Genomic DNA, 14,588 nt, shown 5'->3' on the forward strand with positions numbered 1-14,588 from the left:
TGCCCATGCCAGCAATATCACAGATTTGTTAAAATATGTTGGGAGTGCTGAAGCTATTTCATACCAGATTTGTGAAAGCTGATTATTAAATTTTCAATGTGAGTATTTTTACCTTGGTAATTGACAGATGTGATAAATCAAAACTTCATTTATTGTTTTGTTTATTGTTCAAGCTTAAGAAATTGATGGTGAAAATTATATACCTTTTTTTTCAGTTCTTTACTAGCAGAGTTATAAGAATGCTGGATAAGTAAGGATTCTATCAGTCTCTATAGGAGGCCAAATCCAAAATTCTAGATCCTCATTGAAAAATGAGTATAATAGTAAGCTCAGATAGTTGCAGAAATCTTAAATTTCCTAATATTTCAGTGACACTAAAAGTGGCAGATCAGTCACATCAGAAAATGAAGAAGCTCTTTGAAATGACAATTCCACAGTTTCAGTATTTCTTCAGCAGTTCAAAGAAATGGCTCCTGTTATTGAAACTTTGTAAAGGAGGGGCGGAGCCAAGATGGCAGAGAAGATACACGTGAATTTGTAAGCTCCCTTATTCCCTCAATACCAACTAGTTAAATCAGCCTCAAAAATAATGCTGGATTGATAAAAACCACAAGGATTAGAAGCACAATTTACCAGCCAAAGAGAATCTGGAATTTCAACAGAAACGGTTGGTTCCAAGGGGAGGAAAAAGAGACCAGCACAGACTGGGTTGGACTAGGTGCTAGCACACTGTGCCAAACGGGCTGGGGAGAACTTTGGGATCAGAAAAGCCACTGAAATAGAGGAATTTGACATAGGTTGATAGCTCTACTCTGCTTATAAAACAGCAGATCAGAAGAGAAATCAAAGCCTCTTTAAAATATAAAGCCAGATCCTAGAACCACCTCAATCTGGAAGTGACCTAATACCAATTTCAGCAAGGCTGTGCAGCTGCATTCTGCTGTCCAGGGCTTCTCCTTGGAGCAGTTAAAAACCTGAACAGCAGGGGACACAGACCGGGGCAGCTTCTAATCCACATATTGCAGGGCTCAGCCTGAGGCAGTAGAATTCTAGCAGTAGCGAAACTTCAGCAGCAGCAGAACTCCCACAGCAGGGGAACCTTCACAGCAGGGACTGTGCTTTCTGGGCAGACACTTCCAGGGCTTTTCGCATCAACTGCTAATATCCACGGCCCCATGGGAGGCTTTGGCTGGGCTCTGTGACACTTTCACTGTTCAGCCTCAAACTTCAGGGCAGTTGCTAGGCCACACACAGCAGGGGTTCAATCACTGGGCACTCCTTCGCAATGCAGCCATGCTAACCACCTCTAAATCATTTCCAGGGTGGTAAGGGGAATTCTCTCCAAGAGCTCTCTGTTTTAGCCCAGTCACAGGATTGCTGCATTCTACCCCCAGTCTGAGAGGAAGCTGATAAATTTCCTACCCAAGGGCAGATCCCCACAGAATTTTAACAATGAGTAAGAAGCTGAAGAGAACGATTGACACCTTCTATACAGAGAAAAAGCAGGTGTCCAACCCTGAGGAGGTTAACAGCAGAGAGTCTCCAGATAACACCCTAAAGGTATAAAGGATAACACCCTCTATCACATAATTCTCTCCTAGAAAATACCATTAAAAAGTTAAGAGAGTTTGAAGAAAAATGGGGAAAGGAAAGAGAAGCTATGCTAGAGAATAACAATTCCCTGAAATTTGAGTTGGAAAAAAAATAAAGAATTCACAGGAGGTGCAGGGAAACAAAATTTGTGAATTGGAACAATTTTAAAAATCACAGGAAAGTAGGATTTCTGAATTGGAAAAAATAAAATATTCCCAAGAAAGTAGGATTTGTGAGTTGGAAAAAGAAAATAACTCACTAAAAAAAATAGTGAAATGGAAAAAAATCCAACAGAGAAAAATAATTCATTTAAAAACTCAATTGGACATATACAAAAAGAACTAAAAAATTTGAATGAAGAAAATGACTCATTAAAAATCAGGACTGAACAAATAGAAATGAATGATTCATTGAGAAACCTAGAATCAGTCAAACAAAACAAAAAAAAAAAAAAAAGAAAAGCTGGAGAATAACGTCAAATATTTTACTGGGAAAATCTATAGACCTGGAAAATAGATCTAGGAGAGATAATATGAGGATCATTGGACTTCCCGAAAATTATGATGAAAAAAAGAGCCTAGATTCTATTTTACAGGAAATCATCAAAGAGAACTGTCCAGAGATAATAGAAACAGAAGGCAAAATAGGCATTGAAAGAATTCATCGAACACCTTCTGAAAAAGACTCTAAAACAAGAACTCCATGGAACATAATGGCTAAGCTGCAGAACTACCAAACTAAGGAAAAAATATTGCAAGCAGCTAGGAAAAAAAAAAAGAAAACAATTCAAATATCAAGATGCCACAATAAAGGTCACACAAGACCTGGCTGCCTCCACTTTAAAGGATTGAAGGGCCTGGAACCTGATATTCTGAAATGCAAAAGGACTAGGATTGCAACCAAGAATAAACTACGCAGCTAAGTTCAGCATTTTCTTCCATGGAAGAAGATGGTCATTTAATGAAACAGAGGAATTCCATTTGTTTCTAAGAAAAAAAACCAGACTTAAACAAAAAATTGATCTACATCCACAAGATTCAAGAGAAGCAGAAAAAGGTAAAAAGAACTCTTGAGAACTGTATTTTTGTTGTGGATATACAGGAAAGTCCACATGTATAATTTGATTTTACTGATATAACATAAAAAAGGGAAGTAGTAAAGGGAAGGGTATAGTATCAGAAAAAGGGAAAGGAGAGATAAAAAGAGGGAAACTACTTCCCAGGAAGAAGCATAGAAAATCTACCACATCTGAGGGAATTTAGAGAGGGGTAGAAACATTGTGTGAATCTTACTCTCGTCAGAGAAGGCTCAAAGAGTAAATAATTGACATATTTGTTTTTCAGAGAATTCTCTCTCACCTCATTTTATGGGGGGGAGAGGAAAGGGGAAAAGGAAAAGAGGAATAAGGGAAGGGTACAAGAAAGGGGAAAGGACTTAAAAGGAGGGGAGAGGGATACTAAAAAGGGAGGGCTGCGTGTCACAAGTGGGGTCCATAAATTCAATACTGGGGAAGGGGTTCAGGGGGGCAAGGGGGAAAAAAGAATAATCAGTGGATAATACAATGGCAGGAAATAAAGAATTAGTAATTTTAACTGTAAATGTGATGGGATAAACTCTACCATTAAATGGAGGTGGATAGCAGACTGGATCAAAAGTCAGAACGCTACAATATGTTGTTTACAGGAAATACATTTGAAACAGGAAGATACATACAGAGTAAAGGTAAAAAGGTTGGAGCAGAATCCATTGTGCTTCAGGTGAAGCCAAAAAAGCAGGGGTAATCATCCTTATCTCAGATCAAGCAAAAGCAAAAATTGATCTAATTTAAAAGAGATAAGGAAGGAAACTGTATCCTGCTAAAACATAGCATAGACAAAGCCATATCAATACTAAACATATATGCAACGAGTTGTTTAGCAACTTCTCTAAAGGAGAAGTTAAGAAAGTTGCAAGAAGAAATAGACAGCAAAATTATAATCGTGGGAGATCTCAACCTTGCACTCTCAGAATTAGATAAATCACAAAACAAATAAGAAAAAAATTAAAGAGGTAAATAGAACATTAGAAAAACTAAGTATGATAGATCTTTGGAGAAAACTGAATGGTGATAGAAAGGAGTATACTTTCTTCTCAGTAGTTCATGGAACCTTTATAAAAATTGACCATGTATTGGGACATAAAGATCTCAAAATTAAATGCAGGAAGGCAGAAATAGTAAATGCCTTCTTCTCAGATCACAATGCAATAAAAATTACATTTAAAAAAGACCAAGGGAAAATGGAACAAAAGTAATTGGAAACTAAATATTCTCATCCTAAAGAATGAATGTGTGAAACAGCAAATCATACACACAATTAATAATTTCATCCAATGAAATGACAATAATGAGACAACATACCAAAACAGTAATAAGAGGAAATTTTATATTTCTAGATGCTTACTTGCATAAAATAGAGAAAGAAAGATCAATGAACTGGGCTTGCAACTAAAAAAGCTAGAAAAAGAACAATTTAAAAAAAACCCAATCAAATAATATATTTGAAATTCAAAAAATAAAAGGAGAGATTAATAAAATTGAAAGTAAAAAAAACTATTATTAATAAATAAAACTAAGAGTTGGTTTTATGAAAATACAAACAAAATAGATAAACATTCAATTAATTTGATTAGAAAAAAGAATTTAAAAAATCAAATTGTTAGTGTCAAAAATGAAAAGGGAGAACTTTTCACCAATGAAGAGGAAATAAGAGCAATAATTAGAAGTTAATTTTCCCATCTTCATGCCAATAAATTTGATAATTTAATTGAAATGGAAGAATACCTATTAAAATATAGACTGCACAGATTAACAGAAGAGGAAATAAATTACTTATACAGTCCCATTTTAGAAAAAAGAAATAGAACAAGCTATTAATCAACTCCTTAAGAAAAAAAATCCCCAGATGGGGATTTACATGTGAATTCTACCAAACATTTAAAAAAAAAATTAACTCCAATACTATATAAGGTATTTGAAAAAATAGGGAATGAAGGACTCCTACCAAATTCTTTTTCTGACACAGACATGGTACTGATACCTAAACCAGGTAAGACAAAACCAGAAGGAAGACATTATATGTAAAGGGCTGAAATTGAGATGCACTTGAATAGCCAAGCACTTGAGGCTAATTACCAATTGGACAATACCCTATTAACATATGCTTGGAGAATGGCCCTGCCCAACTATTCTGTGCTGGCTCTATCTGTGGGTGTACACAGTGAATGAAAAGAGGGATCAGAGGGTGGACTAAGACAAGTGGAAGGGACTTTTTGTAAAGGTCTGGTCCTCTCTAAGTTATCCTTCCAGACTGCCTTCTCAACTCACTCTCCCAGCCTAGACTCTCCTTCCAGACCACCTTCTAAACTCAATCTCCCAGTCATACTGCTCCTTGCCCGAATGCCCTTCTCTTTTATCCTAGCAGAGACTGGACTAGTGAGAACTCAACTGGGCTTGTGAGAACTCCGAACTTGCTCCTCTTAAAGGTACAAACTCCTTTAAACATATAAACTCTCCCCCAGAAGTCCAAAGATGCAAACTCCTTTCAAAGGCCTGAACCAAAGGTGTGAATTCTGAGCTAGAGAATTGCCCAGACAACCTGAGTTATCACCTTGTAATCCTAACAACTTTTTGGAAGTGGAGAGAGAGAAAGGAGGTGAAGGGATTCCTGTGTCTATTCCTCTCATTTTGACCAAGAATAAAGATCAAGGACTTTTGCTGATCCTGACTCTGGCTGGTTCTATAATATCCAGGGTACTAACCTGGTCATTGCAATTATAAACCTATCTCCCTAATTGATGAGAATTAGATAAGGAGTATCTAAGTGAAATTAGGTTTATTTGAGATCTAGTGGTAGGTCAGGGTACAGGGAGTCAAATAGAGCTGCCCTGCAACTCCTTTGGATTTGGCACAAGGATACAGAGTTAAATGAGGTCTAGTAACAGCACAAGAGTCCTCTGTAAAGGAATTCACAGACCTGAAAACCTAGATTGATAAAAGAGGTTTATTGTGGGGTTTGGAAGTAAGGTTGAAATGTAGAAAGACACCAGGGCCAGGGCTGGCACGGGTAGGCAGAAATCCTTAACATGGCTGGTGAAAGAATGCCATGTTTGGGACTTCTGCAAAGAATGGACTCCAGTGTTCCCCCTTTTATAATAGGGGGCTTTTGGTAATCTGAAGGGGCTCATGGGTGGAGTCCCAGGTTGGCCTCTGGTATGGGCTTCAGCCAGGGTTAGAATTTGAATAGAATTCAATGGGTTTTTAGATAAGGAACTGTTCCTGCTTGGGGTGGGATTGGGAAACCTGAGCAGACCATTAGAATGGGGGCTGGGACATCCCAAGTTGGCTCAGATCCAATGGGGGCTGGGAGAGTCCAGATATCTCCCATTGTAATTTATGAAGGTTGGGAATCAGAAAGGAATTTTAACCTACATCATTATGAATGTTGATGCAAAAATCTTAAATAAAATACTAGTAAAGAGATTACAGAAAATTATCCCCAGGATAATACATTATGACCAAGTAGGATTTATACCAGGAATTAAGGGCTTGTTCAATATTAAGAAAACTATTACCATAATTGACTACATCAATAGCCAAATTAACAACAACAACAACAAAAGTTTATCTCAATAGATGCAGAGAAACATTTGATAAAATCTATCATCCATTCCTATTAAAAACACTAGAAAGTAAAGGAATAAATGGACTTTTCCTTAAAATAGTCAGTAGTATCTATTTAAAAACATCAGCAAATATCATATGTAGTGGGGATAAACGGAACCATTCCCAAAAAGATCAGGTGTGAAACAAGGTTATTCACTATCACCATTAGTATTCAATATTGTATTAGAAATGTTAGCTTTGGCAATAAAAGAAGAAAAAAGAGATTAAAAGAATTAGAGTATGTTATGAGGAAACCAAATTATCACTCTTTGCAGATATTATGATGGTATACTTAGAGAACTATAGAGAATCAACTAAAAAGCTATTAGAAATAATCCACAATTTTAGCAAAGTTGCAAGATACAAAATAAATCGAATAAATCATTGGCATTTTTATACAACACTAACAAAATCCAAAAGCAAGAGATATGAAAAGATATTCCATTTATAATAATAACTGCTAATAATATAAAATATTTGGGAATCTATCTGCCAATGGAAAGTCTATAATTATATGAGCAAAACTAGAAAATATTTTCCACACAAATAAAATCAGATCTAAACAATTGGAACAATATCAAGTGCTCTTGAATAGGTTGAGTGAATATAATAAAGATAAAATATTACCTAAACTAGTTTATTTATTTAGTGCTATACCAATCAAACTCCCTAGAAACCATTTTACTGATCTAGAAAAATAATAACAAAATTAATCTGGAAGAACAAAAGTCAAGAATTTCAAGGGAATTAATGGGAAAAAAAGAAAAAAAAAGCAAATGGGGGTGGCTTAGCTATACCAGATCTAAAATTATATTATAAAGCAGCAGTCATTAAAACCATTTGGGGGGCGGAGCCAAGATGGCGGAGAGGAAACACACGACTCAGTGAACGTCCTCACTCCCTCACAACCAATTAGATAAATTAAGTCTCAAAATTAGCTCAGGACTGATAGATACCACAAGGACTGGAAGCACGACTTACCAGCTGAAGAGAATCTGGAGTTTCAACAGGAAAGGTCAGTTCTCAGGGGAGGAATAAGAAAGACCAGCACAGACGGTGGGGTAGGGGCACACTGCGCCCATTGCGCTGGGAAGGGCTCTGGGATCAGAGAAGCCACTGAGGTAAAGGAATCTGGCACAGGCTGTTAGCTCTTCTCTGCTAATTATTTAGCAGTTCAGAAGAGAAAGCCAAAATATTTTAAAACTCAGATTAGATTTTCCCCGACCCTGGGGGTGACTCAGGCACCAGGGGGTGTGGCCTCAGCTACCTCCTGAGAATAGTTAAGAGACTGACAAGTGGGTGGATACGGCCCAAGGCAACACACACTGCCTAGCTTAGCTGGAGGGAGTGGAACTCAGCTCCAGGAAGTCCCAGAGAAGCGGAACCTTTGAACTAGGGACCGCGGTTTCTGGCAGACACTTCCAGTTTGAGCGCAGGGGCTTCTTACGTCACCTGCTGCAGATACCCACTCCCCACCCGGACACATAGGCTGGGCTTCTTGCTGTCTTCACTATTCTACGCCCTCGAAGCACAGTAGTGCTAATCACCTCTGAGGCACTCCCAGGGAGAGGGTGGGGAACTCTCTCCCAGAGCTCTCTCTTAGCTCAGGCGCAGGGGCCGCTGCATCCATCCGGTCTGGGAGGAAGCTGGTAAAGAAGTAAATAATTTTCTACCCCAGAGACAGACCCCAAAAGATTTTTTTTAAGTATGAGCAAAAAAGCTAGAAAAACCATAGATTCCTTCTATACAGAGAAAGAGCGGGTGTCCAACCCCGAGGAAGTTGACAGCAGAGAATCAGATAACAACCTAAAGGGGAACGATTCCTGCCCCCCATCACAAAACTCTCTCCTAGAAGAAGCTCTTAAGAAATTGAGGGAGATCGAAGAAAAATGGGGAAAAGAAAGGGAAGTTATGATAGAAAATAACAATGTCCTGAAATTGGAGTTGGAAAAAATAAAGAATTCACAGGAGATGCAGGGAAACAAAATTAGTGAATTAGAAAAGGTTAAAAAAACACAGGAAAGTAGGATTTCTGAATTGGAAAAGATAAAAAAGTCTCAAGAAAATAGAATTTCTGAATTGGAAAAAGAAAATAATTCTCAAAAAAAAAAAAATTAGGGAAATGGAAAAAAACTCAATAGAGCAAAATAATTCATTTAAAAACGAAATTGGGCATTTACAAAAAGAACTAAAAACTGTGAAAGAAGAAAATAACTCCTTAAAAGTCAGGATGGAACAAATAGAAATGAATGATTCACAGAGAACCCAAGAATCAGTCAAACAAAACAAAAAAAATGAGAAGCTGGAGAACAACGTCAAATACTTACTGGGAAAATCTATAGACCTGGAAAATAGATCTAGGAGAGATAATCTGCGGATTATTGGACTTCCAGAAAACTATGACCAAAAAAAGAGCCTAGATTCTATTTTACAGGAAATTATCAAATAGAACTGTCCAGAGATAATAGAAACAGAAGGGAAAGTAGATGTGGAAAGAATTCATCGAACTCCTTCTGAAATAGACCCTAAAAAAAGAACACCACGGAATATTGTGGCTAAGCTGCAGAATTACCACACAAAGGAGAAAATCCTGCAAGCAGCTAGAAAAAAACAATTTAAATACCAAGGTGCCACAATAAGGGTCACCCAAGATCTGGCTGCCTCCACATTAAAAGATAGAAGGGCCTGGAACCTGATATTCCGAAAGGCAAAAGATCAAGGACTGCAACCAAGAATGAACTACCCAGCTAAGTTTAGCATCTTTTTCCATGGAAGAAGATGGTCATTCAATGAAACAGAGGAATTCTATATGTTTCTAAGAAAAAAACCAGACTTAAACAAAAAATTTGATCTACATCCACAAGACTGAAGAGAAACAGAAAAAGGTACACAGAACCCTTGAGAACTGTAACTTTGTTGTGGGTATATAAAAAATACTCAAGGATAATTTGATTTTACTGATATAAAAGAAAAAAAGGGGGGTGTAGTAAAGGGAAGGAGGTCGGTTCAGAAAAAGGGGAAGGAGTGATAAAAAGAGGGAAACTACATCCCAGGAAGAGACATAGAAAATACACCATATCTGAGGGAACTTAGTGAGGGGGAGAATCATTGTGTGAATCTTACTCTCATCAGAAGAGGCTCAAAGAGTAAATAATTAACATATTTGTTTTTCAGAGAATTTTCTCTCACCTCATTAAAAGGGGGGAGAGGAAAAGGGGAAAGGAAAAGGAGAATAAGTGAAGGGACTTGGAGGGAGGGGGGAGGGATCCTAAAAAAAAAAAAAAAAAAAAAAAAGAGGGAGGGTTGCGCGTCACAAGGGGGGTCTGCAAATTAAATATCGGGGAGGGGGATCAGGGGGGTCAAGGGAAAAAAGTATAATCTGGGGATAATACGATGGCAGGAAATACAGAATTAGTAATTTTAACTGTAAATGTAAATGGGATGAACGATCCCATCAAACGGAGACGGATAGCAGATTGGATCAAAAAGCAGAACCCTACAATATGTTGTCTACAGGAAACACACTTAAAGCAGGGAGATACATACAGAGTAAAGGTAAAAGGTTGAAACAGAGCTTATTATGCTTCAGGTAAAGCCAAAAAAGCAGGGGTAGCTATCCTTATCTCAGATCAAGCAAAAGCAGAAGTAGATCTCGTTAAAAAAGATAAGGAAGGAAACTATATCCTGCTGAAAGGTAGCATAAATAATGAAGCCATATCAATACTAAACATATATGCACCAAGTGGTATAGCATCTAACTTTCTAAAGGAAAAGTTAAGAGAACTGCAAGAAGAAATAGACAGTAAAACTATAATAGTGGGAGATCTCAACCTTGCACTCTCAGATTTAGACAAATCAAACCACAAAACAAACAAGAAAGAAATTAAAAAAGTAAATAGAACATTAGAAAAACTAGGTATGATAGACCTTTGGAGAAAACTGAATGGCAATAGGAAGGAATATACTTTCTTCTCAGCAGTTCATGGATCCTATACAAAAATTGACCATATATTAGGACATAAAGATCTCAAAATTAAATGTAGGAAGGCAGAAATAATAAATGCCTTCTTCTCAGATCACAATGCAATAAAAGCTACATTCAGTAAAAAGTTAGGGGTAAATAGACCAAAAAGTAATTGGAAACTGAATAATCTCATCTTAAAGAATGACTGGGTGAAAGAGCAAATTATAGAAACAATTAACAATTTCACCCAAGATAATGATAATGATGAGACATCATATCAAAATCTTTGGGATGCAGCTAAAGCAGTAATAAGGGGAAATTTTATATCTTTAGAGGCTTATTTGAAGAAAATTGAGAAAGAGAAGATTAACGAATTGGGCTTACAACTTAAAAGGCTAGAAAAAGACCAAATTATAAACCCCCAACCAAAAATTAAACTCGAAATACAAAAATTAAAAGGAGAAATCAATAAAATTGAAAGTAAAAAAACTATTGAATTAATAAATAAAACCAAGAGTTGGTTTTATGAAAAAGCCAATAAAATAGATAAACCTTTGGTAAATTTGATCAAAAAAAAGAAAGAGGAAAATCAAATTGATAGTCTTACAAATGAAAAGGGGGATCTTTCCACCAATGAAGAGGAAATTAGAGAAATAATAAGGAGTTACTTTGCCCAACTTTATGCCAATAAATTTGATAACTTAAGTGAAATGGATGACTTTCTCCAAAAATATAGGCTCCCTAGATTAACAGAGGAGGAAATAAATTGCTTAAATAGTCCCATTTCAGAAAAAGAAATAGAACAAGCTATTAATCAACTCCCCAGGAAAAAATCCCCAGGGCCAGATGGATTCACATGTGAATTCTACCAAACATTTAAAGAACAATTAGCCCCAATGTTATATAAATTATTTGAAAAAATAGGGGATGAAGGAGTCCTACCAAACTCCTTTTATGACACAGACATGGTACTGATACCTAAACCTGGTAGATCGAAAACTGAGAAAGAAAATTATAGACCAATCTCCTTAATGAATATTGATGCTAAAATCTTAAATAAGATATTAGCAAAAAGACTTCAGAAAATCATCTCCAAGATAATACACTATGATCAAGTAGGATTTATTCCAGGAATGCAGGGCTGGTTTAATATTAGGAAAACTATTAATATAATTGACCATATTAATAATCAAATTAATAAGAACCATATGATCATCTCAATAGATGCAGAAAAAGCATTTGACAAAATCCAACATCCATTCCTACTAAAAACTCTTGAGAGTATAGGAATAAATGGATTATTCCTTAGAATAATCAGGAGTATATATTTAAGACCGTCAGTAAGCATAATATGCAATAGAAATAAACTGCAACCTTTCCCAGTAAGATCAGGAGTGAAACAAGGTTGCCCACTATCACCATTACTATTCAATATAGTACTAGAAACGCTAGCCTCGGCAATAAGAGCCGAGAAAGAGATTCAAGGAATTAGAGTAGGAAATGAGGAAATCAAACTATCACTTTTTGCAGATGACATGATGGTATACTTAGAGAACCCCAAAGACTCTGCTAAAAAGCTACTAGAAATAATTCAAAATTTCAGCAAAGTGGCAGGATACAAAATAAATCCACATAAATCCTCGGCATTTTTATATATCACTAACAAAATGCAACAGCAAGAGATACAAAGAGAAATTCCATTCCAAACAAATGTTGAGAGTATAAAATATTTGGGAATCCATCTACCAAAGAAAAGTCAGGAATTATATGAGAAAAATTACAAAACACTTGCCACAAAAATAAAATCAGATTTAAATAATTGGAAAGACATTCAGTGCTCTTGGATAGGCCGAGCGAATATAATAAAGATGACAATACTCCCCAAACTAATCTATTTATTTAGTGCTATACCAATCAGACTCCCAAGAAACTATTTTAATGACCTAGAAAAAATAACAACAAAATTCATATGGAAGAATAAAAGTCAAGAATTGCAAGGGAACTAATGAAAAAAAACTCAGAGGAAGGTGGTCTAAGTGTACCTGATCTAAAGCTATATTATATAGCAGCAGTCACCAAAACCATTTGGTATTGGCTACGAAATAGACCGGTAGATCAGTGGAACAGATTAGATACAAAGGACAAAAAAAGGGTACATCTATAGCAATCTAATCTTTGACAAACCCAAAGATCCCAACATTAGGGATAAAAATTCATTATTCGGAAAAAACTGTTGGGAAAACTGGAAATTAGTATGGCAGAAATTAGATATGGATCCACACTTAACACCATATACCAAGATAAGATCAAAATGGGTCCATGATTTAGGCATAAAGAGGGAGATAATAAATAGATTAGAGGAACAGAGCATAATCTACCTCTCAGACTTGTGGAGGAGGAAGGAATTTATGACCAGAGGAGAACTAGAGATCATTATTGATCATAAAATAGAAGATTTTGATTACATCAAACTAAAAAGTTTCTGTACAAATAATACTAATGCAAACAAGATTAGAAGGGAAGTAACAAATTGGGAAAATATTTTTAAAAACAAAGGTTCTGACAAAGGTCTCATTTCCAAAATATATAGAGAACTGACCCAAATTTATAAGAAACCGAACCATTCTCCAATTGATAAATGGTCAAAGGATATGAACAGACAATTCTCAGAGGAAGAAATTGAAACTATATCCACTCACATGAAAGAGTGTTCCAAATCACTACTGATCAGAGAAATGCAAATTAAGACCACTCTGAGATACCACTACACACCTGTCAGATTGGCTAAGATGACAGGAACAAATAATGACAAATGTTGGAGGGGATGTGGGGAAACTGGGACACTAATACATTGCTGGTGGAGTTGTGAAAGAATCCAGCCATTCTGGAGAGCAATCTGGAATTATGCCCAAAAAGTTATCAAACTGTGCATACCCTTTGACCCAGCAGCGCTACTACTGGGATTATATCCCAAAGAAATACTAAAGAGCAGAAAGAGACATATATGTGCCAAAATGTTTGTGGCAGCTCTTTTTGTTGTAGCTAGAAACTGGAGGATGAATGGATGTCCATCAGTTGGAGAATGGTTGGGTAAATTGTGGTATATGAAGGTTATGGAATATTATTGCTCGGTAAGAAATGACCAGCAGGAGGAATACAGAGAGGCCTGGAGAGACTTAAATCAACTGATGCTGAGTGAAATGAGCAGAACCAGAAGATCACTGTACACTTCAACAACAATACTGTATGAGGATGTATTCTGATGGAAGTGGAAATCTTCAACATAAAGAAGATCCAACTCACTTCCAGTTGATCAATGATGGACAGAGGTAGCTGCACCCAGAGAAGAAACACTGGGAGGGGAATGAAAATTGTTAGCACTAATATCTGTCTGCCCAGGTTGCATGTACCTTCGGATTCTAATGTTTATTGTGCAAAAAGAAAGTGATATTCGCACACATGTATTGTACCTAGACTATATTGTAACACATGTAAAATGTATGGTATTGCCTGTCGTCGGGGGGAGGGAATAGAGGGAGGGGGGTAAACTGGAAAAATGAATACAAGGGATATTATTATAAAATATATATATATATATATATATATATATATATATATATATATATATATATATATATATATATAATAAAAAAAAAAAACATTTGGTACTGGCTAAGAAATAGAATAGTTGATCAGTGGAATAGATTAGGATCAAAAGACAAATGTCTCTGACATTTAACAAACCCAAAGACCTCAGCTTATGGGATAAGAATTCAATATTTGCCAAAAATTGCTGAGAAAATTGGAAATCAGTATGTAAGAAACTAGGCATTGACTCACACTACACCATATAGTAGGATTAGGTCGAAATGGGTTCATGATCTAGATATAAAGAATGATATTATAAACAAATTAGAAAAACATAGGGCAGTTTACTACTCAGATCTGTGGAGGAGGAAGGAATTTGTGACCAAAGAAGAACTAGAGATCATTATTGATCACAAAATAGAAAATTTTTATTATATCTAATTTAAAAGTTTTTGTACAAATAAAACTAATGTAGACAAGATTAGAAGGGAAGCAATAAACTGGGAAAACATTTTTACAGTCAAAGGTTCGGATAAAGGCCTCATTTCCAAATTATGTAGCGAATTGACTCTAATTTATAAGAAATCAAGCCATTCTCCAATTGATAAATGATCAAAGTATATGAACAGACATTTCTCAGATGATGAAATTGAAACTATTTCTAGCCATTTGAAAAGATGCTCCAAGTCATTATTAATCAGAGAAATGAAAATTAAGACAACTCTGAGATACCACTATATA

At 36.0% G+C, this 14,588-nt stretch overlaps 1 pseudogene; it reads left to right on the plus strand.

The window, feature by feature from the left end:
* Positions 1 to 311: 311 nt before the first annotated feature.
* LOC141552735 (COMM domain-containing protein 6 pseudogene) lies at positions 312 to 493 on the plus strand (annotated as a pseudogene).
* The last annotated feature ends 14,095 nt before the right edge of the window (positions 494 to 14,588 follow it).

This window comes from Sminthopsis crassicaudata, chromosome 2, assembly GCF_048593235.1.
Source record: "Sminthopsis crassicaudata isolate SCR6 chromosome 2, ASM4859323v1, whole genome shotgun sequence".
In the NCBI taxonomy this organism is placed as follows: Eukaryota; Metazoa; Chordata; class Mammalia; order Dasyuromorphia; family Dasyuridae; genus Sminthopsis; species Sminthopsis crassicaudata.